This window comes from Ambystoma mexicanum, chromosome 6p, assembly GCF_040938575.1.
Source record: "Ambystoma mexicanum isolate Mex_15411 chromosome 6p, UKY_AmexF1_1, whole genome shotgun sequence".
In the NCBI taxonomy this organism is placed as follows: Eukaryota; Metazoa; Chordata; class Amphibia; order Caudata; family Ambystomatidae; genus Ambystoma; species Ambystoma mexicanum.
The window spans coordinates 1,513,446,238-1,513,471,938 of NC_090935.1; the positions used below are offsets into that span (position 1 = coordinate 1,513,446,238).

A 25,701-nucleotide genomic window follows, 5' to 3' on the forward strand; every position below is an offset into this window, starting at 1 on the left:
CACCATTTGGAGGGCTTCTGTGCAGAAGCCCGCCAAAAAGTGGAACAAAGGGCTCGACTTGTGTTAGAGTTTCAGAGGCAAACACAAACGCCATTTTAAAACCGAGTCCTGGCAAAAAGACCCAGCTGGGGAATTAATATTAAATAAATAACCCGGCGGTATCTTTATCATTGCACCAAAAAGTGGTGCGTTTAAAATCAATGGGAAAATCCCATAATAAATATTCCGGTGGAATATTTTGCGTGGTATCCACTGCCACCAGCCAGAAACTCGACAAGGGGGGGGGACCGGACAGTGCCCCCTTGGAAAACAGACCCAGGGGCAATCGAATTACCCCTACCAGTACTTCCACCATATGATGGTTTGTACTGGTTCTGTTCACAATTTGAGCCTAGTAAAGCCAATGGTGACTTTACATGCCCTGGGAGACAGTAGTCAGTCCCAGGGTATGGAGTCTATATTTGGGGGTCACTATGACACCCCTGTGTTACTGCACTGAGGGTGCTGTGGAACACACATACCAAAAACACATGAAGCCCTGTGGAGTAAAAGACCGCATAGCCCATAAAACACATTCACAGTCAAAGGACATTCTCGAATCATTCCTAAGAGTGGGAGAAAAAGAGTCTCACTCTTAGCAGAAAAAAAAAATAAACCCCAAAAATCCAGCAAAGCTGCTGGGGTACTCACTAGCTTTGGGAAATTAGCCTTAACAGAGAATTCTCCCTAACAAACCCCACTGAAGGAATTGTGAGACGGGTGTTTGCGCCCAGCGGAGAACGCTGTGCACAATTGGTTATTGTAAATAAATACGCCCTTACTATAGGCCAACATAGTGACTCAGCGAGACATGATCGCCCTTTGGAAGTCTTTGTTTAAAGTTTGCAAGTGCTGTGGAATGAGCCCGGATGAGGTCGACCTAACAAAAAGGTGATTGTTTAAAAAGCCATTGAGACTTTTGTATATTACAAATAAGGAACTTGATTGAAAGACGATAGTGAACCCGACTGAGGGACGCCAAGTGAAAAGTGTGAAGGAGTCAACAGTGAATGGATGTTCTGAGCCCGATTGAGGGAAGCTTACCACTAAGAGGAGGATTGGATCCCTTCTGAGGTGATCCAAGGGTGAATCACCCCATGTGAAGGTTAACAGAAGGAACTTTTGTTTTGGCTTATCGGGACCTCTATTGGCTTATAGAGACTTTGCATGAGAAGAGACTTGGGCGCAGAAGGCCCTGCTATAGAGGAAAGGAACTGTGAGCTTGTGCCAGAGTAACCCACGAGTGTGCTGTGCTTAAGAGCCCCACCTTGTTCTGCGCTAAAGACGTGGGGAAGGAGACTCTGGCCATAACATCCTGACTTATCATTCTGTGAACACTTGTTTCTTTTCTTGTGAATATTATCACACATATTTTGTAGCATTGCGGTAAGGGTTGACAATAGGTTTTCTTAGTATAGGCCCTTTTTATTTGACTAGACTCCACTAGGACTGTATTATTTGATGGTCTTAGCTTGTTTCCACCTTAGATTTATCTTACCCATTTTACAGTTTAATAAACACCCTTGAACTGTGATCCCTTGTGTCTGCTTTGCTTTGATACCATGCCTTTCTTAAAACATGTAAGGCCACGGTATGGGATTTAACCAGTTTCATTGATAAAAAATAAATAATAAAATAAAAAAGTAAATATTTCATTGAAAAACTAACCACCTCCCGTGCGGCTGGACCAGATGGCATCTATAATGGGTTGGTCAGGCTGTCCCCGGCACTATGGTCCCAGGCATTGCACACATTTGTAAGTATTGGGGAACATGGCTAGATTCTCCCTTCATGGAACAAAAGTATTATCCTCCCAATACACAATAAGTGCTGCTGGAAAAATCCTTCCAACTATCGTATGCTAGCCATGCTAGACATTCCGGCAAAAATATTTGTGAGGGTAACTACTAGAAGAATTAAATTGGTGGATAATATCCAACATGATTCTTCGGTTATATGTGATCTTACCGACCACTAGAACTGAGTGGTACATACAGAGCGCACAAAACACCTAATTCTTTTTTTTATTTGGTGGGTATTTTAGTGCAACCTTTGATACAGTCATGAGGAATAGCCTATGGAGCAAACTTGCATTTTTGGATATTCCTCATGTCCTGTTAACCATGATTAGACTGCTGCACTTGGACACCAGTGTCAGAGTGTGGCTGGATGGAGGAGGGGGCGCAGGGGGGGTGGGGAGTCTCTGATTATGTACCAACAACAAGAGGTGTTAAGCAGGGTTGCATCTTGGCCTCTACCTTATTTAACTTGTATCTCATGGATTTGGGCAAGGTATTAAATATCTCTGGATCCTGTCCTGTGAAACTAGAACGCTAAAATCAGCAGGCTCGGCTATGCTAGATTACACTCCAAAGGGGTTCCAATTGCTGCTTGATGCCTTGGGTGAATAATATGCCAAAGTCAACGGCCTATGTATCAACATTGAAAAAACTAAAATAATGACATTATGGGGAAAAATAAATACAAAGGTCCCACTAAAATTGTATGCAAGATAGATCAGAGACCGGTTGCAAATGTAGATTGCTATAAGTATCTTGTGGTGCTGATAGACACTTATTTAAATTAGATCACTCAGTGGGAGGAGAATCGGGCAAATTGTCTGAAAATCACACACGTGCTGAGTATATTCATTGGTAGACAGGGTGGTTGCTCTATTAAGACAATTCTGCTCCTGTACACTGCTAGAATAGTACCATGCATGTTGTATGGTGTGGAAGTCTGGGTGGCAAAGTTACTGTCAGAGTTTGCCAAATTTGAAGCCAAAATGTTGTGTATTCTATTTAGAATGCCTAAGTCGCTTTCAGTGGAATTTTTGTTACTGGAATGTGACCTGGTGAGCGTAGCAGCAGTGATTAAATAAAAGTTGTCCATGGCTTATGATAAACAATTTGAGCCTGAATAATGGTTCCATCATGGTTGATGTTTTTAAACCCTATAGAGAAATGGAGGACTATGAGCAATTTGCACACTCGGAAACCTGTGTGTCAATCACAAGACATGGGTGAGAGGGATTGCATCACAGATTGCTGAGCTCACTCAGTCTGGGTTAAAGGAATGGTTCGGTCAGAAAATATTATTGTCCCTATGGTTCGGCCATGTGTTTTTAACCATAAGTCGATCGATCGTACAAACATTTCCTATGCACCTTACCCCAGTTTTTGTCTCTCGAACACAAGCAAAATCAGGCAGCAGGGCGCAGCCATCTTGTGATATTCTTATCACTTGCCGCATCGCCCTGGGTGACCTGCGTTTGCGGCACTAAATCATATCCCCCACTCCTGAGCCTGACATCACTAGACACGTACCGCCCATTTCACAACGCCAAAGCACGTCTAGTGTCAACTTTCTCTGCGCCTCAGCTAATTACGTGTTGCCATGGAAACGGCAGGAAGCCTCTTTTTTCGACAAGTATAAACAGAGCGTTTCACAACACACAACAGCAGATTTTCTTTTTCATTCCTCTCGCTGTATTTCTTTGAGTATTCTGTGACTCGTTTCTGTGCTCTGGCCAGCTACCTTTGTTGCTTATAGCCCGTGTGAACAGATACCAGTACCACCGCTATAAATTATTTTCGTTTCTTTACCACACAATGGCAACAATAATGCCCTACCTGTACGAGCCTGAGTATTCTGAGGAGGAATTACTGGAAAGAGCAAGCTCTGTAAACGATGGGGATTTGGACAACAGTTGGGCCGACGTTTCAACAGATGAAGAGCCTGGGCCTAGTCGCATGGGCGGTGTTTCCATCTGATGTACCTGCAATCGGTGCGCGCTAATGCCAACCGAGGTGGAGAACTGCTGCTGCCGAGAAAACTCTGGATGCTTGTCCTACATATCGCAAGGCGATCCACAGCCGCAATGCGTTACCGAGCTGCCAGACTTCACATCAGTCTGTCTCACACGGTCCGTGTTGAGGATTTTGATGGTGCTTATTCACGAACTTCGCGCAACAGTTCGCCCTCGTAATCCAAGTAACGAGTAAGTGTAGTCTGGTTGTGATGTCAGTTAGGCCACTACTATTTCTTGGTTGTCCCCTATATTCTCATAACTTCAAGATATCATTGTCATATCTGTTTGTCTTGCAATTCTCTAGTAATAGTCGCATAAAAGACGTTCAATATTGTGCAGTGTCTAGTTACCATTTGTCCTGGCAAAAATGCCATTGCATACAAGAATTGTCATTGACAACTAAGGTTTAATACACTTATCTTGGTCATTTAAAAACAGATTGTATCTTTCTATTTCATAGGTGATACCGGCTGGTGGCCTATCTTTCGTACACATGGTGGCTTCATGGGATGCTTGGACACCCCGTTCGACGAGTAATACCCGCCTGTGTCGTTGGCGCCATTAGACAAGCATTCCCCAGCGACAGTGGTCAGTACAGGGGATTTTCCCTCAATGAGCTGCAACCAGACCTTTACAATGTCTAGTATTTTTGTGCCATCAAAATAAGAAACCAAATAAAACGCGACATATTTTTTATCAATGGTCGTTTCAGTTTTTAAGTGAATCAAGTGTCTCCATTCAGCAGTGTTCTAGTGTCTTGTCTGCACGCCTCCCGGCCCATCCATCCCACCCCCTACTATCAAAGGCAGTTCGCACCAGTAGATGCGCGCTGCCATGGGGGCCTATCTGGGGCGCAAAGGGCCAAGGTGCCAAACAACATGTACACTTCAAAAGGTATCCCACGGCCAGGGGCCATTGCTCACATGGCCTCCTCAGACCCCGTGTCTCCATGGAAGGCCTCCCCTGAAGCAGGCCGCTCCCCTGCAATGTACATAATACCACAACATATACATGTCATTCATTCACAAACACACCCCTTTTTGTTATTCTTTATAAACCACTGGATATTTACCATGAGAACATCTTTGAGCACTGCAAGTCAACTTGTGAACGTGCCACTCTGACCGCTTCGAGTGAGCTCGTCAGTGTGCTACCTGTGAACATCTCCCTGTTCTCCTGCCACTAATTGCTCTGCTTGCTGAATCCAACTGTTTGTTGGTCAAGGTAAAGGCATGTATCCTAATCATATCTCCTTCACTTGTAAATGTATATCTATTCCGAAGTATCGAACTCCGTAGTGCTATGTTAATTTGTATCATTGCTATTGACTTGAGTTTTTTTGTTATCGATATATCAATTTTTATCAGTGTCAATTGGCATCGTATTGCATCCTTCGCGGACCGTGTCTATAGTATAAGCATGTTTCCTTTTCGTGCATGATAGAACATTCAAGGGACGAGTAACATGTTCTGATTTTCAACACATCAATGAATCGTTTGTGAAATGTATCCTATAATACAGCCGCACACGCTGCACTGGTTTTGATGTGGTGCCCAAAAGAAAGTGTGCCATGAACAATGTATGGTCCAATTCATTCTTTCTCAGGTGCTTATGCAAAATAATTTTCTAATAATGTTGACCTTTATTATGCATAATTTACAACAATGCCTGCATATTCTATTTTCGGTTGCCCTTCGAAGACCCATGACAAATCCGAAGGCATTACAATGCATGTATTCCCTAAGACTGTTGATCGAATAAGAGAATGAGTCAGACGTTGCGGATATCCACCGGAAGAGCTTGAAAGTAGAGTCAAACAAGTCTTGGAGGACAAGGCGGACATCGATACCGCATCTGCAGCCTGCACTTCTCCCCTGATATGTACGACACATCCTTGTACACAAAGAGGAATCAACTGAGAACAACTCAGAAATTGCTCCCAAACGCTATTCCGACTTTACTCGTGAAAATGCCGCCACAGGTGAGTCATGCTTCCGGATTTAGCTTTACGCCTGTATTTTCGTTGTAAATGCCACTTATAGTACTTTACATATTTATGTGATTGAATAGCTGTTGAAATAATGACTTTTTTGCTAAACATCAGTCCTTGTTTTGTAGAACCCACATAGAAAAATGAGTTACAGGGACGGATAAATATGCTATATTATGCATTTCAATAAGTGTAATTTTCTCATATTCAGTCTCCTTACATGTCATTTTGTAATGTTGGAATTACTAAATCAAATAATACTTTCCCTTTACCACTCCATGACTATCCACCGAATATGAAGGAACAAGATTCAACATTCATGTCTTGCCTGGAGTCATCAACCACTTGGAGCGCGTATCAGGTAATCTTACCTAGCTATTCTCTTCCAGACTGGTTTTATGCACGGAATTCTAGATAATGTGATCATATTTTCGCAACGTATCATTGCATTACACAATGTTTCTTTCCTACTCCTGTTGATATGTTCCTTTGCCGTCTTTCCAAATTGTGTGTCCTGTTTCTAATCTTTTCCTCCTTACTAATGCAAGTACTGTGTTTCAGGGAGTTGCTGCAGCGTCCTCTACAATTACATTATCCATTGTGGTTGTTCCGGAACCAGACCTTACAGTTGATCCGGACCCAGAGGTATGCGCACTAACAGTACCATCGAATAAAAGAAAGTCGCTCTAATTAGATGTGTAATGCCAATGGCTTATTTTAAATGGATACTATTTTTTTGTAGGGATATATACAAGATCCATATATATTGAACCGGAGGAACGTGTATCTGAGTCGGTGCGCAATAGTTTCGTGCTAAGGCCTTCATTATAAGCTTTTTTTTTTACATCTCTTTATTGATTTTATTATATAAACATAACAAATGCTAAACCAAGAACAACCAGGAACACCCCCTCCCACCTCCTCCCCCCCAACCCCGGTCGTAGCGTGCGTAAGAGTTACCATTCGAGGACCCTCGTCAACCTCCTCCGCATTGGAAGTCCAGCAATTTTGTCTTTGTGCCCACCATTGCTCCCTGAACTCCCCCTTTAAGAAATCCAATGTTTCACCCCACTCTGCAGCAAAGCTTTCCAACCTTCCCTCCGCTGCGTAAGTGGCCCATTGCAGGCGCAACAACGCACCAGAACGGACGATTCGTGGGCAGTCCCAACATATATGTACCGCCGTACCCGTCTCCCCACATCCCCTCCAACAAGCCTCAGAAGTCTCTGGGTACACTGCATGCAACCGGGCAGGGGTGTAATGCCATCCATAAATGTATTTGTACCAGGCTTCCTGTAGTTGAGAAGCCCGGGCTACTTTTGGAATCAACCTCCATAGCATCACCCAGTCATCCCACTCCATTCCCGCCCTGAGCCATTGGTCCCACTCCTTCATGTACGGCCAAATGCCCTTGGGGGTCGCACCCTCCAAGAATTTATATAGGTCCGAGATGAGACCTCTGGAGCCATCGTGGGTCATCAGAAAGCGCTCGAAGTGTGTCAGCTCACGTGTTGCTGCCTCCCTGATGTCCCTTGACAAGAACCAATGTCTAAGTTGAAAATATCTGAAACTTTCCCCCTTGCCCACTCCAAATTCCAGCTTACATTCCTCAAAGGACTTCACTTCCTGAGCCCCAAACATATCTCTTAGGGTCCTACATCCCCCCTCTTCCCACGCTCGGAACACTCCTCTCTCCAGCCCCAGTGTGAAGTCCCTATTATTGAATATCGGATTGAACGGGGAAGGGAACGTCGAGATCCCCCGCTTCACCACTGCCCTGTCCCAAGTGTCTACCATACCCTTCGTAATGTCGCTCAAGTATACATGAGGCGGTCTCAACCCTCGGGAGAACCAAAGTACTTCACCCAGGTGGTGTTGGGCAACTGCCCTATCCATTTTCACCCAATGCTTCTCATAGCTTGCTGCAAACCAGTCCCTGATCACCCGAAGATGTGCCGCATCATGATACTGCCTAAAGTCTGGTAAACCCAGACCCCCACGTTGTCTGGATGCCGTAAGAAGACGCCAAGAGACTCGTGGCCTCTTCCTCCCCTCTCCCCCCCATACAAATTGTTTGGCCACCCGGTCCAATTCCCTGAAGAAACCAGCGGGGTACAGAAAGAGGAATTGCCTGGAATAGATAAAGTATGCGGGGGAGGATCACCATTTTTAATACTTCCCCCCCCCCCGCCGAAGCCACGAAATTCTGAAGTTACCCCACCTGTTAAAATCCCTCTTTGCCTTTAACATGGGAGGGTAATAAGCGCCATACCAGCCACCTAGGGACGGGGTCACCCGGACCCCCAGATACCGTAACCCGCCAGGGCTCCACTTGAACGGGGAGAGTGCCTTCAGTTCCTTAGCTTCTTTCTCCCCCAAAGAAAGATTCATCAATTCAGACTTTTGCCAATTAATCCGTAGCCCAGACACCTCCCCGAATTTGGTCAACACTTCCATACATGCCCTGACAGTCTTTCGGCTGCGTTAACATGAGAAGCATGTCATCCGCGAAAGCCGCAACCTTGTGCTGATATCCCCCAAATGGCACGCCCCGAATTCTGTCCATCTCCCTTATAGCTATCAACAGGGGTTCTAAGTATATAGCGAAAAGCAAAGGAGACAGAGGGCATCCCTGTTTAGTTCTCCGCCGAAGCCTAATCAAATGTAATACCTCCCCATTCACTAGAATCCGTGAGCTAGGATTGTTATAATTCGCTGTGACCTTATTGATAAAGTCGGATCCTAGGCCCATCGATTCCATGACTAGGAATAGAAACGACCACTCCACCCGATCGAACGCCTTTTCGGCGTCGAGCGCCAGGAGCATCGCCTGAGTGGTCGTCTTCCGTGATTTCTCGACTACGTGAGGCACTCGTCTAATATTATCGGCCGTCTGCCTCCCAGCCACAAATCCTGTCTGATCCTGGTGGATCAGCGAGGGCAGAAGCTTTTCCAGCCGCTTCGTTAATATTTTAGTATACATTTTCGCCTCCGTGTTTATGAGGGCAATGGGCCGGTACGATGTACACTCCTCCGGGTCCTTCCCTACCTTGTGAATGAATGTTATTTTAGACTCCTCCATCGAAGGGGTTATACCACCTCGCGACCCGAATGAATTATATAATTGTGTTAGGTGTGGGACCAATAGATGGGAGTAGGTCTTGTAAAACGACGCTGGGTAACCGTCAGGACCCGGGTCTTTTCCATGAGCCAGAACCGCATTGGTGGCTCTGACCTCATCCTCCGTAATGTCTTGGCCTAGCTCGCTCCTCTCGGCCCCGGATATTCGCGGAAGGGGGAAGAGTCCCGAGAAACTCCCTCTGGGGGCCCAATGCCGCATTTTGCGAGGAGTATAGTTCTGTATAGAACTCCGCCAACCTCCCCTTAATCTCCTCCATCTGCATAAGCCTCACCCCCCTCTTATCCCTCAAGGCCGTGATGACATTCCGTTCTCTATCCCCCCTCAGTAACCTCACCAGAAGTGAGTCTGCTTTGTTAGCCTTCGTATAAAATATTTGTCTGACTCGAAGCATAGCCGCTTCTGCCTTTTTCGTCCACAGGATTCTCAACTGGCCCTCTGCTGCCCTATACTCCTTGTACACCTTTCTGGTGGGGTTTGCCCCTATGCGCCTTCTGGCAGCCTCGACTTCCTCTTCCAGCTGTGCCTCCAGCCTCCTCAATAACCTATTTCTCTCCGCTTGCAGGGCGATCAACTCCCCCCTCAGAGTCGCCTTAAAAGCATCCCACCTAATCCCCAGGCTCGTATCGACGCTATTGTTCTGTTCAAAGAAATCCCGTATCTTACCCTCTATCTCCTCCCTCATCGCCCGATCCCTCAGGAGCGTCTCTGGAAACTTCCAGCTCCATAACCCTGACCTGCGCCACCCCCAGTCGGAGGTCCATTCGGACAACCTTGTGATCCGCGATCCCCATGGGACCTACCTCCACTGACTACACCCCTCCGATCAGGCTTGCCGAAACCCAAATGTAATCGATTCGTGGCTGTGATCTATGTACCTCTGAAAGAAAGGTGAATCCCTCCTCCTCTCCCCTCAGCGCCCTCCATACATCTCTCAGCCCCGCTTCCTCCCATCATACCTTTAGTTGAGGCAACGCTACTGCTCCACCACTCCCCCTCCCCAGCTGTGTGCGGTTCCCACTCCTCTCCCAGGCTATATTGAGATCCCCCATTAGGACCACCTGCCCTCCTGCAAAATGCCCAAGGTCTCTCTAAGGAACTGATCCTGCGCCGCATTTGGGCCATATACTGAAGCAATCGTGTATGGGTTGCCCATATATTCTCCCCTCACCATGATAAACCTGCCATTCTTATCCCGGAGGGTGTCACGTACGCGGAAATCCATTCCCCCCCGCCCCCGAAAGCCAGGGCCACACCCCCTTTCTTAGTGGGACCCGAAGCAAATAATATTTGTGAGAAGCCTTTCAACCGCAGGCGGTGTTGGTCCTGCCTCAGCAAACGGGTTTCCTGAATCGCCAGAACATCTGGTCTATGAGATCTGGTGAACTGCTCCAATTTCGCACGTCTAATAGGGGAGTTCAATCCCCTAACATGTGTTAACCACTTGAGCGCTGCGTTGACGACTGATGCGCATCTCTTGCTCAGAGCCTACCCTTTGCGTGAGGACAAACCCTATACCCCCCCCCCTTCCTTTTGCTCGCCACAAAATTTAGGGCCTCCACCACCCCATGTCTCTCACCATCAAATCTCACTCCCTTAAATTTCACTCCCTTAAAGCACAAACCTACCCAACAAATGCTACGATCCCCACCCACCTCCCCCCCCACCCATTTCACCCCCCAAAACCCCAACTCAGGATGAGCCCCTCTGTCCACACGACCCTCCCCCGAGAGCAGCCGCCCCCTCTGCCCCTCCCCCCCGGGCCTCATCGCCCTTCTTGGTCCCAACATGTTGCATCCCCAGCCCCCGAGCTCATCTGCCACCTTTACGGGTCCACCACCCCTTGCCCACTAAATTACACGTACATCATCCCCCTTGCCACCAAAGTCCAACTTCACACAGGAACCCTCCCGCCCTCCTTAGGGGAACCGCCGTTCCCTCTTGTACCCTTCCGACGTTTAACCCCCACTGGCGACCATTCCCACACCGTCTGCCTTGGTTTATTGGCGGCAACCAAACTCTCACTGCCGGAGGACCCCCCACTCCAGGTCGATCTGCAACACACCCGCCCCCTCCTGGACCGATGTTATCATCTCTGGCGGCCCCCCCAGTCAAGGACAAGGCCAAAAGGAAAGGTCCACCTATAGCGCACCCCCGCTCATTCAATATCTTCAATACCGGTGCGATTTGCCTTCTCTTTTTCAGAGTGACATTAGCCAGATCATGGTGCAACGCTATTTGGTGGCCCCTGAATTCTATTGGCTCTTTTTTCCTCGCGGCCTGGAGGACTGCCTCTTACTGAGCATATCTGGTGAAGGCCACGAGTACGTCCCTCGGTCTGGAGGAGGGCCCCCGGGCAGCCTGCCTACTCTGTGGACGCGGTCCAGCTCGATATCGCTCGGGGCAGTCTCCCCCAGTATCCCCGCAAAGAGGCTCTAGATTTCTTGCTTTAGGTCCTTATCCACTATCGACTCCGACAGCAGCTTCACCCAAATGTTGATTCTCCGAGATCTATTCTCTAAATCCTCCATCTGCCCCTCCAAGTTTTGGGTTGCCACATCGAGGCGTTCTATGGCTTAACCGTTGGCAGCAGAATCCTTTTCCATTTTCTGAAGCCCCCTCTCCAGGAGATCAGTCCTTTCCCCTAGCTGCCTTAAGTCTCGCTTGATTTCCCCCAGCGCTTCGTTTAAGTCTGATCGCATAAGCTGGAACTGTTCCTAAAAAGTCTTGGCCAAACTGGCGTGGAGGGCCTAAATCTCCCCCACCAGGTCCTGCCTATTGACTGGGGATAGGGCTCTCATCTCCTCCGCTGTTCCCGTCCCCTCGGGCCCCTCGGCGCTGCCCTCCGAGCTATCCACTCTGTCCTGCACCGCCCACAGGGAGCTGAGGGTGCTCTGCGGGTCCTGTGACGACTTGCCGCCTTTCCCCTTGCTGCATTATGCCATTGCACCGATTGCAGGCTCTCGGGGCGAGACCCAGTATCTGCTCCCCCCACAAGTCTCAGTCTCCTGGTGCGGGCGCCCCTCCCCCTTGCAGCGCCGTGAGGGTCCGCCTGGCCACCCACCTCTTAGCGCAGGCCAGCACAACCCCTGACGCCCCCCCCCCCCCCAGGTGCTTGAACCGAAAAAAAGGGGGGATACCGTAGCCTCCAGTCACCGCTTCTATAGGCAATGTGGGGTGCCGGTCGGTCCACCCGGGGGCACTCCATCAGCAAACGTAGCCCCGGCTGAAATGCCAAGTAGTCCCCACGGCCGTAAGCTGAAGGGGCACTGCAGGTTCCTCAAGCGTAGCTCCCTCCTCCCACGGAGGGCCCCAATCAGATGTAGCTGGACTCTACTGCCTCCTCCAGCGCCGCCTCCGCTCCCAACGCCTCAGAGCCGTGTTCAAACGGCCTCCAGAGTCCCGAACAGAGACCCGAACAGTGGGGGGGGCGCAACGAGCTCCTCACGCGCAGCCGTCCCCCCGCGGTCGTTGCAGCACGGGCGCAGCCGGGCTCCCCCACCGCCTCTGGCAGCTACACTCTTCCTGGCAGCTGAGGACCCATGACCGGGGACCCACCCGCCCCACCACTGGCTCCCCAACTCACCACAATGCCCCTGGGGCGAGGCGCTGCTCCTCCTGGGGCTCACAGCCCCAACGCTCGTTTCACCGGCGGGGATCCAGCTGGTTCTCCTTCTCCTTTCCGGCACCCGGATAGTTCTCTTCGAGTGCGGCGGCAGTCCCAATCTGTCTCAGCTTGTTACCTGTAGCCCGCCCGGAACCTCTCCGCAGGCCCCGCGCCACTCAGGACCGCCCCCTCTCTGCGGCGGCAGCGCAGGCCGCTCCCAACCGTGGCCAGATGCCGGGGCTCGGTCTTCTCCGTGGCAATGGCCTCGGCGTCTCCTCCTTCTAGCACCAGACACACCAGGGGGATTCTCCCTCAGGTTACGGGTGAATTTTCCACGAAGCGGAGTGGTGGACCGCACAGTTTCCCCCGAGGGAGCCGGAGCGCGCGGCTGGTACGTCTAGCCTCTACCAGCCGCCATCTTGGAATCATTATAAGCTTTTTTTATGTCAATTGTACAACACTGTATGTTGGATTTACACTGAAAATCCCTTTTCCTATCTGTCCTGTAGTTGCCTGATGGAGTACGGACTATGCAGACACAGACAGCGATACAAATGACAGATGCTGCTTGCCAAACTGTTTTCACCATGGAGGAACTATTCATTGAGGCGCGCCGTGTTCACACTCGAGATGCCTATGTCCAATGGCCAGAAAATTAATTTAATAAGACCGGCGATTCCAGCAAAGGTTTCTTGGACCATTGCTACAATGCGCCCCCTCCACCAGAGGAAGGTGAAATTGAATTTATAGATGATAGTTTAACATTTCTAGATGAGCACTTGACACAGTCGACACCCGCCAAAACAATGCCCCCCAAAAAACAGTCCACATTGATGTTTTCTCCTATCCAACGTCAAGTAACAGATGTTGAAATGACAGAAACTGAAGCATCAACACTATTGACCGACGAAACAGACACAGATATCAACTATAGTATGTCCAGTTTGGCTGATATGTCCACAACGGGTCAGTCTGAAACAACAGTGTTGCCAGATGACAGTATTATAAAAGAGGCCAAATACATAGTATTCGACAGCAGCTTGATGGAGATTATAAAGATGCTGAAATGTGTGCATTCAGTGGGAGGGGGAGGTATGTGGAAAGCCATTGGTGAGCGTGACTCGTCTAACACAAGGCAGTAACCTGAAAATACATGCCACCTGTGAATAGTCACATAAAGCATTTTCATGGTCCGCTCAACCAATGCTGGGGAAACTGCCAGCTGGCAATCTACTGTGTGCAGCAGCTTTACTTTTCAGTGGCTCTAGTTTCACAAAGTTATCCATTTTCTTTCAGTTTGTGGGACTACATTTCATTTTTAAAACACAATACTACAAATACCAACGTGATTATCTATTGCCTGCCATTAGTGATGCTTGGAAAATTGAACAATTGGCTATTCAAAGTACATTCCCCGACAAACGGTTAAGGCTAGTCGGCGATGGACAGTGTGACAGCCCCAAATTTTCTGCTAAGTACTGCACCTACCATCTTCAGGACATGGAAAGTAAGAAAATTGTGAATTCGGTGGTCGTGCAGGTGTCCCAATGTAAATCCTTGGTGGCCATGGAGAAACTTGGTTTTGTAAAATCACTGGAAGATCTACAATAGAGGGGAATGCAAATCGACCTCATAGCCACGGACAGACATGTTTCAATAGCCAAGACAATGAGAGAGCAAATATTAAAAATCAATTTGATGGATGGCATGTTGCCAAATCAATCAATCAAAAAGATCCCGGCTGCAGGGAAGAAAAAAAGTTTGGAAGGTATTTCGCAATGGTCCCAGTCTTTCAGCAACCATCTTTGGTGGAGCTCCAAAACATGTGATGGGTCTGTGGAAATTCTACTGGAAAAATGGCGATCACTAATGCAACACTGTTCCAATGTTCACCACTGGACAGAAAACCAACATTTCCACCAATGTGAACATGGCCCTTTGTCCCCAGAGCAGGCACGGAAGAAGAAGTGGTTGATCCCATCTTCACCTCCACACAAAGCCCTTGAGAAGATTGTGTTTGATAGAACTCTATCAAGAGATCTTAAGGGACTCACAGAATTCTGTCACACAGGAGATTTGGAGGTGTTCCACAATATGTGCCTAAAGTACAGGCCAAAGAGATAGCATTTTGGCATCCAAGGGATGAAATGTAGGACTTTAATTGCGGTATTGGCGCATAACGAGAATGTAGGCCGGGAACAATTCAGGACTGCAGGAAACTTAGGGATGTTTCGCTACACTATGGCCTTTACGGAAAGAAGCAAAAAATGGGTTGTCAAACCAGTATATGAGAAAATGGAATTCAATTTTGTGAAAGATCTTATTGTTAATGTCGTCGCGATGCATACTCATGGAATCGCGCACAAATCTGTTCAGAGCACTCATACATTGACACCAAACATTGCAAGCGTGTCATGTCCACCCAAAGCAGAGCTTGTTAAATCGTTCAAATCCCGATTGAAATGATTACCTTCTGTTTTTATTTTTGCAAAAAATGTTTCTATAAACTGTACAAATAAAATATGCAATTTCTCTTTTGAAATCTATCCTCAGTCCTTTTCTTAAAAATATATTACAATTATTACGATTGCTTTCACATTTCACAGTTTAGTCTGTGAGATACTGTGGAACCTTCATTTTTCGTGTTAATGACCAATGGGTAACAGTGTGTAAGAATATTTGGGTTTTGCCAGTTGACTTGCAATAAGGTTCCGCAAAAAGCTGAATATCTGCTCGTCATACAAAAGGGATTAGGCCTAGTCCACAAAACATTCTAGGTACGCAAGAAGTACTGACTGTGAAAACATGCCATGGGGTAGGAGGCCATGAGATAAGCAGAGGTGGGCCTATCACTAGACACATTTTGTCAAATTGTATGTGTTACATCGACTATAATTTCGCAATAGGGGGCATTCTGCCGTTTGCAATTTTTACCCTACAGCTCAGCAGTGCCACGAAAAACGAGCAGTGACCGCCCCAAATTCCATGTGCCTGTGCTTCAAAATTCATGTTCTCATGGCTGAGTTGACACGGGATGTTGCAAAGTAAGAATGTATGTTCATTTTGAGTGAAGGACACCAGCTTTGAATTTTTGCTTGGGAGCTGGGAGGCCCATGCGTCCCGCGCTCAGTATAAGGTTCTATTGTTTTTGACCTTGAGAGGCAGGGACCATTCCGAAAGGGATTGAATTGAAGGGGGGTGTAATAACGTATGATATGATAAGGTTGCCCATTCCGAAACTGCACCTAGTTTCATATAAGTTCAGTTTATGAGAAAACGTTGACATGAACGGAGGAGTCTGCATTGCGGTCTGCATTACGCCCAGAGAATGGAAATGCCGAATATAATGTAAATTTCTCTTTAGACGATTTCATACCAGAACTAATCGAAATACGAATAGCTGACCGTTACTGCTGGGTGACATTGTACTTGTTCGTTCTGTTTGGCATATTGCAATGAAGTGCTAGTACAACCTTTATGTGCAGGGTTATCTACTCGGCACATGGGCAGGCCAGCATCGAGACGCGTTGACCACCACTCGTTTCTCCCTGGCCCTACGGTAATAAATCATTATATTGTTTTTGCACCTCGAATTCTTGCCCCAGTTTACGCATTACATTTAGAGCTCAACATTCTCATTCGCACTATCCTCGGAAGGAAATAGCAGAGTACTTTGATATTCCACGTTGTAGTCTCTCGGTTCACATTGTGTCACCTCTACGCTAATAAAGGAAATTATTAATTGTAATAAATATCGGCTACTGAGACACTTTTCGATTTTTTTTATCTTTTGCAAAGGGGTACATCGTGCCATTCTGCGATTGTCATCTATTCCAGACCCCGACAGATGGCTTCTTCAACCGCCAGCTGCAGCTACATGTCAATCACTGGATCTACTTGACCGTATTTTGGGACGACAGACAAGGTCCAATATGTCTGCACGCGCTACCGGCGATTAGGAGCAACATAACAACCTTTACGGTGGTCTAGTGCCAAGTTCATGCACGAGCCTTGCAATTCACCGAGCGACCGAAGTGCTTCGTTTAGACAAAACAAACACCTTTTGTACCCAAAAGGAACAGCGCGTGACTCACAATAAACATTTGCGGATTTATGAAACAAGAGCAAAGAAAAAAAGTTCCATTTTAATTGATTGGGTCACACGCCGAATGTTATTGAAACATTTATTGTGAAATAAATGTACTTTACCAATTGTACAATCTTGTTGTTTCCTTTTAAAGTACAGTTTCATATTCCTAATTGTGGCGCGCCGTGCTGTGAGACGATGTGTGTTGTTTTCCGGGTTCCGCGTTAGTCACGTAGGTGACGACTGGGCGCGTTTGGCCACGCTGCCCAGCAACGTCACGGAGAGAGGTGGAGAATATAAATGATTTGGTGATGTCAGGCTCAGGAGCGGGTGATATGATTTAGTGCCGCAAACGCAGGTACCCAGGGCGATGCGGCAAGTGATAAGATAATGACAAGATGGCCGCGCCCTGCTGCCTGATTTTGCTTGTGTTCGAGAGACGAAAACTCGGGTAAGGTGCATAGGAAATGTACGAACGATCGATTTATGGTTAAAAACACATGGCCGAACCATAGGGACAATAATATTTTCTGAGTGTACCATTCCTTTAAAACATCTGATTAAACAAAACATGTGAGCATAGCTCTGAGGCTTAATTAGCGTCACATGTGAACTGTGGGCCGTTTGTACAATACTGGATTGAATGTAAAGTAGCTCCTAAATATATAGAGGCTTTTCCTAATAGTACTATCGTTAGGCAATATCTTCAATTTAAATTTAATGTTACTAAGGCTTTGGAAATTGAGGGTGAAAAATGGGTATATGTCGCCTAGAGTGCCTGTGTGGTGAATTGGAAATTGAGTCTGCTGAACACATGTCACTGTGTTAGTCTGAATGCTATTAGAAGGAACTATATCAAAGCCTATAAGAAGACAAATTGTGATGATATGCATATGCTGTGGACAACGTTCTTAGAGGGAAATGATGTTAATTTGATGTACCACATCATTACATTTTACTATAAATGTTTTGAGATTTTAGGAGCACAATCACAAGGCATTTTTAATATAGGTACTCTGCGGAAATGCGTCTGTGTGGACAGGAGACTGCTTTCTGCTGCTACTTGAGGACCAGTGGATATGTGGCTCCACACACCTCATCCTAGCTTTCCCATAAAAACAGGTGCGCGCACGCACTTCGGAAGTGCATATGAAGTGTGTCTGTGTGGACAGGATACTGCTTTCTGCTGCTATGTGAGGACCAGTGGATACGTGGTAACATCATCTACATAAGGACATTTGGACTAATCTACTCAGACGATTTAAGGCTATATTATATTATACTGCCATAACAGCATTTTACAACATACTCAAACTTATTTCATCCTTAATGTAGGTTCCACCCACCTCCTCCTAGTTTTCCCATAAAAACAGGCGTGCACGCGCACTGCGGAAGTGCCTGTAAAGTGTCTGCGAGCCGTGGGCCGTGGTATCAGCTGTGCTTTACTCATTATACTAACTGAGCTGCTTGAATGTAGGAGACGAACGTAGGACAATGGTATGCTGTATTAATGAATCAATTGCTGTGCTGAGCTAGAGCGGTCTCTGCTCAGAAAAGTGAGTTAAGCGAGTTACCATGTTGACATCAAATCATTAGAGTTGAACATCAATACTGTGCTGTTAAAAAGTAACCGTTGTAAACCTGATGTCCATATAATTGTGGAATTTGAAATCGGAAACGGAACTCGGAACCCAATGTTCTGTTGCTCTGAACGATCATCTGGTGAGTTTTAAAAACCCATTTTAAACCCATGTTAATGATAACTGTTAACTGATATTGTAAATTGAAACGCTGCTAAAGGATGGTGACGCTCCATTGACTGAAGTGAATCAGGGAGTTACTAGAGCCAAGTCACTGCGATCTGCTACCTGCACAAACCGCAGTGCGAAACATTGTGAGAAAAAAAAATAAAACTCTTATATTAACAGCAAACTGTGCTATGAGTCTGCAGGGTGCTACTGTTAGAAAGTGAACTCAGCCATAGCAAAAACTTTGTAATTCAGTTTACTTTTGTCACACATTGTTACTATGCTGACACCATAAAATATTATAAGATGGCTGAGACTAATTGGAGAAGCAATATGCCAGCTACAAATACTAGTAAAGAGACTAAATTAAAACAGCGCGGTCACTGCATATGCCCTACCCTAATTATTACAAACACCTAAGAACAAATGCTAACTCGGAAAATGACCAATTACTTTTTCGAAATTAGCCCACCTAATTTTGTAGCGTGTGAGCAGGCTGCGCTAGATGTGACTAACGAGCTACAATTATCTCTCGGCTGTCTTGGATCAAAATTAGTAGAACATCTGGTGACACCTGTCAGTGACTGTGTGAATGTTGATGGTGATATGAAAGATGTCAGATTGAAAGCAATACCTCTGGTACCCAATAGAAAAGTATTGATTCCTGTACATGTCAGGGAATTTAGAGGGGAGTGGTGAGTTGAGTAACAAAGTAAATCTGGGACCATGTACGGAACTTGGTACTCCTCCCACACTACTTATGCATGAGGGTGAGCAAGAGCTGGACCAGGATCAGGAAATAGTTGCAATAACTGCAAATATTGCCATCGGTACCATACCAACACCCATTGTCGTCACAGATCCCCAAATACATGCCCATCCCCAAAGAGAAACTGGGTCACTAGTGTTGCCAAGTGAGGAAATTAATCTCAACATGAGCATGGATGAGATGGAGATTTATTATAAGGGAGCTGTGCTGGAAAACTCCTTTCCGGCACTAAGAGATTCTGATGATTTTGGATTATGCGCCTTGAAACATGAACCCTCAATAGATGTTCAAATATCCCAGCCTAGAAGCGATCCTAGTATTAATGGTGATAATTTAGCTGCTTAAGATAACTGTAATACTGGGCCAACTGGGCCAACTTTGATATACCGAAAATTTGGGGATATAGCCTGGTTAAGGAGGAAGTACCTAAATTAGTTAACACTGAGGTTGTAAGTGGTACTATATTAAATAATGAGCGAATCCATACCACAACAGCAAGATCAGCTAGTACATAAAGTATGGACAGTATGACATCAGATGAAATGTTTCGAGCATTTGAGCGATTACTAACAACTCTGATTGATAAATGCAGTAAACTATAAATTAAGATAGATCTCCAATCCTTACTGTTGCATAAGAGTATAAACCAAGGCAGGATCAATCCACTAATACTGTGACACATAGTGCCTCTGTACCCCAAAAAGAGCAACAAGTTCTCCTTATCTTTTCGGCGAAGGCAAGTGAGTTGGGGAAGGGTACAACCAAATGCACCGAAAGAGCTAACCTAAATACAAAAAACATGAAAAGGAAAAAAAGTACCGCTTGTGCTACTAATGTACACTAAACGACCACGCGATCGACAGAAAACGAACACATTGCCTTCTGTATTGATCGGTGCACCTGTAACATCAGCTATACCAACTAGCAGTGCTGCGGTCATAAATAGTAAAGTGACCTCACCAAGGTATAGGAAAAAACAACTGAGTGGTAAAAGATGAAGCTATGATATCAAGAAGTCAAGGTCTGTGGGGGAATAAAATAACTGTGAATAATGATAAAGGTGGACAAACCTCACAGATATGTATTACTGATTTATGGACTGGCACGAATAAGCAAGTGACAGCCAATTTAGCTAACCTACAAAAAGACAATGAGCAACCGCAAAGTGATAAAATGTTAAAGGCAGTACAATTACAAGCTCTACCTTCAAATGGATATGCCCCCCTCTGAATAGGACAGCAGTATTTAGTCTATGCCATAATATTGCCCCTTTGTGTGTAATTGTTTTGGACGACATAGATCTAGTTTACCAGGTTGATCATAGTAAAATTAATATTACAAATGTGTGCTTCAAATCCGCTGCCTTCTTGCACTATGTAATATGACATCAGGATGCACTATTTAAAATGGGATGTACCAGTACAATTTCACAAATTCCTCTGAGTAAGTTACAATTAACACGTAAGACAGCTGACCCCAAAATTAGTCAACCCTCGATTAGATACCTTGACAAAGATTAGAGGTGTCAGGAATACAATTGGACAGGCTGCTATAGTTAACACAAACAATATGCATCAATGCAATTATAGAAACACAACTCGCATAAATGGTCCCTTGTAGGACAGAACTTCCAATTGTGACAGACTAACAATCCCAAGTCTAACAAAGATATGAGGCCGACTAATCTAGAACATGTGGATAGCAACGACATAGAGTGCGGTTATTGGCAATGGCTCCCTACAATTTTAAAACACATTTTGTGCAAATGTCTCCGACACCGTTATAATTTTGTCATGGAACACTAGAGGATTTGCTCACATTTTCAGTGAAGGAGGGCTAATATCTTACTTAAGTAACTACTCCCTGATTGCACTACAGGAGCCTTGCTTATGCGAACAAGTTGACTTTGGACGAGTAACCATTGCTAAAAAAGCAATTAAACGGCCTAAGGGCAGACCTAAGGGTGGGTTACTGATATCGGCTGCAGCCCCTTGGAAATTGGATGAAATACAGAGCCCTGTGTCAATGGTATTAGCAACAAATTTGACCCTTGGACTAACCCGTTTGATGATCCACCGAAGAACATTGCAATAGCCGCGAATATTCACTCAGTGAGAGAAATTATGAAGAGATGCAACAGATCTGTTCCCATATTGGTAGTGGGAGATTTGAATGCCCTCATTGAACTGGAAAGGTTTAAATCAAGGTGAAGCTAATCTATCTGAGCCATTTACTGCTATGAGTTCTGCTAGTAAATGAGGAAAATATGAGGATTGCTAATGGAGGAAAACAATGTGACAAGGCTGAACGGGAACTGTTCAGGTGGCATCCCCATGACTTATACTCGGGTAATCGGCAAATCAGCCGCTACCCTTGATTATAGATTTGTAAATGGAGTTGGCCTACCGTTAATTAGGAATATGGCTATCATACATCACAGTGAAAGTGATCATTTCCCATTGTGTGTATAACTGACATCTTTAAAAACACCAAATCAGCAAAGCTCAAGAGCTACAAATGGAAACCTAGCTATTAACAGTCAAGGTAATCGAATTAGATGGATAGATCAAAAAATAGAGGAAGCGTCCAACCTATTCGAATCATTGTTAACCACATTTAATGGAATTTGAGGTCGGAAATGGTGGTACTGTTGGGGAAGATATCGTACTAACTTTTGTAAGAATAATGCACTCCATATAAGAAGCCTCAATGGAGAGGCGCAAATATAAACATTCAGCTGAAAGAAGCAAGAAGAAACAACATCAACGCATTATAAATGATCCTGAAATGGCTGCTGCCAAACCAGGCCTTAGAAAAGCCATTAATAAAGTTGTTTGTTGCCAGATAAGTTCCCACTCAGCAAGTGAAGCTGCCTGTTGCGTTAGAGCACTTAAAATGCACTATCGCAAATGGCTGGCTGATCACAAAACAACACAGAACAGGAACACTTGGAAAGAAATTACCCAGTCTGTGTTGGCGAAAGATAACAAACCGTTCTGGGAGATAATTAGAGGCACGCAGCAAAGCAGCTTAACTATTATTGGTGTCACTGAACCAGAGTGGGAAACACACATTGTTAATACTCTGGGCCTACATGAGAGTAACATTAGTCCAATGAAAATCGATACCTGGAAATGCAATTCATCACAATATGACATAGCTAACATTGTTAGGCATCTAAATAAATCGAGAGCCTTGGTCCCCGACGGTATCTGTAATGCTGCGATTAAAAGAAATCCTGACATGTGGGGCCACGGGCTCCACTTGTTGTTTACCCATATTGTTACCTCGCGCCATTTCATCGACTTGGAGAGAGAGACAAATATTACCAGTATATAAAAAAGGACCGATGAATCTTCCAGCAAACTATCGTATGTTAGCGATGATAGACGTTACTTCTAAAATACTGACTAAGGTGTTGCTAATTGAATTGTACACCTGGATTGATACAAATAAGATTGTCCCCCCAAACATTCTAACAAAGCCTATAATCTATTGATATTGACAACTTCTATTGAATATGCGTGGGAAAGAAGAAATGCTAAAGTCTATGCAACTTTCATAGACTTCTCTGCTGCGTTTGATATCATCTTAAGGGGGTGGCTATGGAAAAAGTTTACAGAGTGGAACATACCAGCTGGATTGTTGAAGAATTTGAGGTCGGAAATGGTGGTACTGTTAATACTTCTATACACCGATACCTACATTCGAATTAGGTTAGATGGTGAAGGTAGGCTTACAGCACCATTCAGAACACAACGTGGTGCAAAACAGGGTAGTGTGGTTGCTGCTACTCTTTTTTTTTTTTTTTTTTTTTTAACCTGCATTTGTCAGATATGGGTTTGGAATTGATTCTGTCATAACTGTGCCCTGCAAAGGTTGGTCGCTACACCCTAAGTTGGCTAGCATACACCAACGATTTGGTTTTAGTGGACCATACCCACAAGGGTCTCCAGAGTCTGGTAGGATCCCTTGGCACATATTCTGAAAAGAATGGCCTGGTAATAAATATTGAGAAGAGCAAGACCATGGTATTTACTCAAAGACCACATAATGCTCGAATTTAGGATTGTATCTACAGAGCAATTTAAAATGGGACAAACACTGGACCGAGACAAAGAGCAAATGTAATTAAGCACTTAATGTGATAAATCGTTTTGTGTACAAACAACATGGTATGTCCTTTGAAACTGTCCTGTTACTCCATTTGACTAAAGTTGGATCTATCATATTTTATGGTATTGAGATATGGGGTAGTAACCATACAGTAATACTGAGAAGGTTTGAAGCACATATGTTGCAATCTGGAAAATTATCGTCTTTTGTGATAAAATGCTCAAAATTTGAAATGAGACCAAGATTGGTGAATTTATGGATGCCTTTTGTAGACTTGATAATTACCTTAAACTGGGCACCCTGGGCAAGATGCTCTGCATGTATATGAAATTGCAAGAGAGATGCTGTGGTATGAGGTTAGATGGTGCAATTTACATTATTAAGAATCTCATTAAACAAAAGATGTATGAGCATAGCAAAGAACAGTATCTAATCAATCTGTTTGCTACAAAGAAATCACACTACTTTCTGTGAATACATCATAAGTAAAGATGACAAGCCTCAATATATAACAGCATACCCAAATAGTGCAATAGCAAAGCAATATGTAAGGCACAAATCTAATGTGAGTATTGCCTCATTAACTCAGGGTGCTCAGTTGGGGATTCCGTGTAATAAAGGTTACTGCAGGCTGTGTGGAATTGAAATTCCTGAGACGAACATCTTTTACTCAAGTGTGAAAGCCTAGCAGACTTGCGTTGGAAATATCTAAACGAGTATAACAATAGACTCAGCACAGATGATCTTATTAAGAAATGGCCTGCATTTTTTAAAGGCTGCAATTTAAATTTGATATTTTATATTGTAAAATTTGACTGGTAGTGCACTGAAATTATGAAGACTCTGACTTGAAAATGCGTACATTTACAGATGTCCTTTTTAACTGTTATTTTAAGATTTTAATACTCACGGTTATTAGAATTGAGATTAACTATATCATGTATTTTTGTATGTAATTTAAATTTAGGAATAAAATTGTAATACTGTTTTTATGTTGTATACACAAACCTTGTTGCTAAATATGTATTAAATAAATATAGGTACATGATTTGATACAAGAGTTGATGCTAGTACTACTTTCATGTAACTTTGTGTTTTTTTAGTATTGTATGCGTTTTTAATGTGTTCTACATGCAAAGCTGTTTTGGGCTGCAATTAGATAAGAATAAATAGTCTTTCGAGGGGATTGATTCCTCCAACTTATTCCACATCTATGACAGGTAATCACCACAGCTGTGCTGCTCGGAAATTTTCTGTGTCCTGCGTCGACGTCGATACGCTGTCATCAACGGCCTCCGTCGAGCCAAAGTCACCGGATGTTATAAGTAGGACGCACGACGCCCGTAGCCTCAGTTGTTCTGTTTTTTCCGCGAACGCGTTCACTTCGGAGATCTCAGCGCGCCTCGGTTCTTCTGTTCTATCGGTTCATCGAACATGGTGTTTTGTGAAGATATCATGTCTTCTTCTTCTACCCCGCAGTCGGGATTGCGGTTCCAAGATGTCACGTACGGACCTGCACGACGTCTGCCACCGATGACTGTGACGATTGCCAGTCATTAACGTCGAAGCCTTGCGGGAGCTGTAGAAGAAGCTTTCTGTAGGTAAGGTTTCCAAACCCCGAAAGTCGAAATCCGCTGGGCTTTAGACCGACGATTAGAGGGGCGACTCTCTGCGTCGTCGGCATAAGTCCAGGGGGTCTTGGTCCCGGAGTGGTTCCCGCCATTCCTCTGCCTCCTCAAGGCACTTGCGAAAGCGCCGTCACCAGTCGCCTTCCCCGTCCTCGTCCGAGGACTCTGGTAGACGGTGGGTTGCTTGTCCCAACAAGCATTCCTCTCCTGCGGAATGGGACGCATTTCATAAGGAGATGATGGCGATTTTCGAATCGCAGGGCTCTGTTCCGTCTGCGCCTTCGCGAGAAGCCGGCAGGGAACATGCTAGGGCCACCGCTCGCACGCCTTTGGGCTCGGACGGTCAGCGCGATCATCGGGAGCTTTCGAGGTCCCGATCGGACAAGGTGGATCGCTCTAGCCATGCCCGCTCCGGGTCCCGGTCCTCGACACCCTCGAAACCGTCAGAGCCTGTGAGGTCTTCTAAGAAGACGTCGACGCCATCGGCGCCATGTCTGTCGAGGGACTCTCGAGGCTCCACCTCCGAGGAAGTCATCCGCGCTGAGGCCGTCGAAGGACACGCTCGGGGCACCGCCCTCGAGGCCTTTGTCGAAGCCATCGGCGCCACGCTCGACGCAGATTCCCTCGACGCCTTTTGTGGAGGCTTTACTGGAGGTACCCCGTGCATCAGTGGAAACTCAGAGTAAGGCCCTGAAGAAGTCAGTGAAGCCTTTATTTGAACCTTTTTCTGTGCCCTCATCCAGGGATTTATTCCAGTCTCTGGATTA

General features: G+C 45.5%; 1 protein-coding gene across 1 annotated transcript in view; it reads left to right on the forward strand.

Annotated features, from left to right (window-relative positions):
• PIGG (phosphatidylinositol glycan anchor biosynthesis class G (EMM blood group)) overlaps nucleotides 1-25,701 on the forward strand; it is a 1,567,692-nt gene that overhangs the window by 833,852 nt on the left and 708,139 nt on the right. The window lies entirely within an intron of this gene.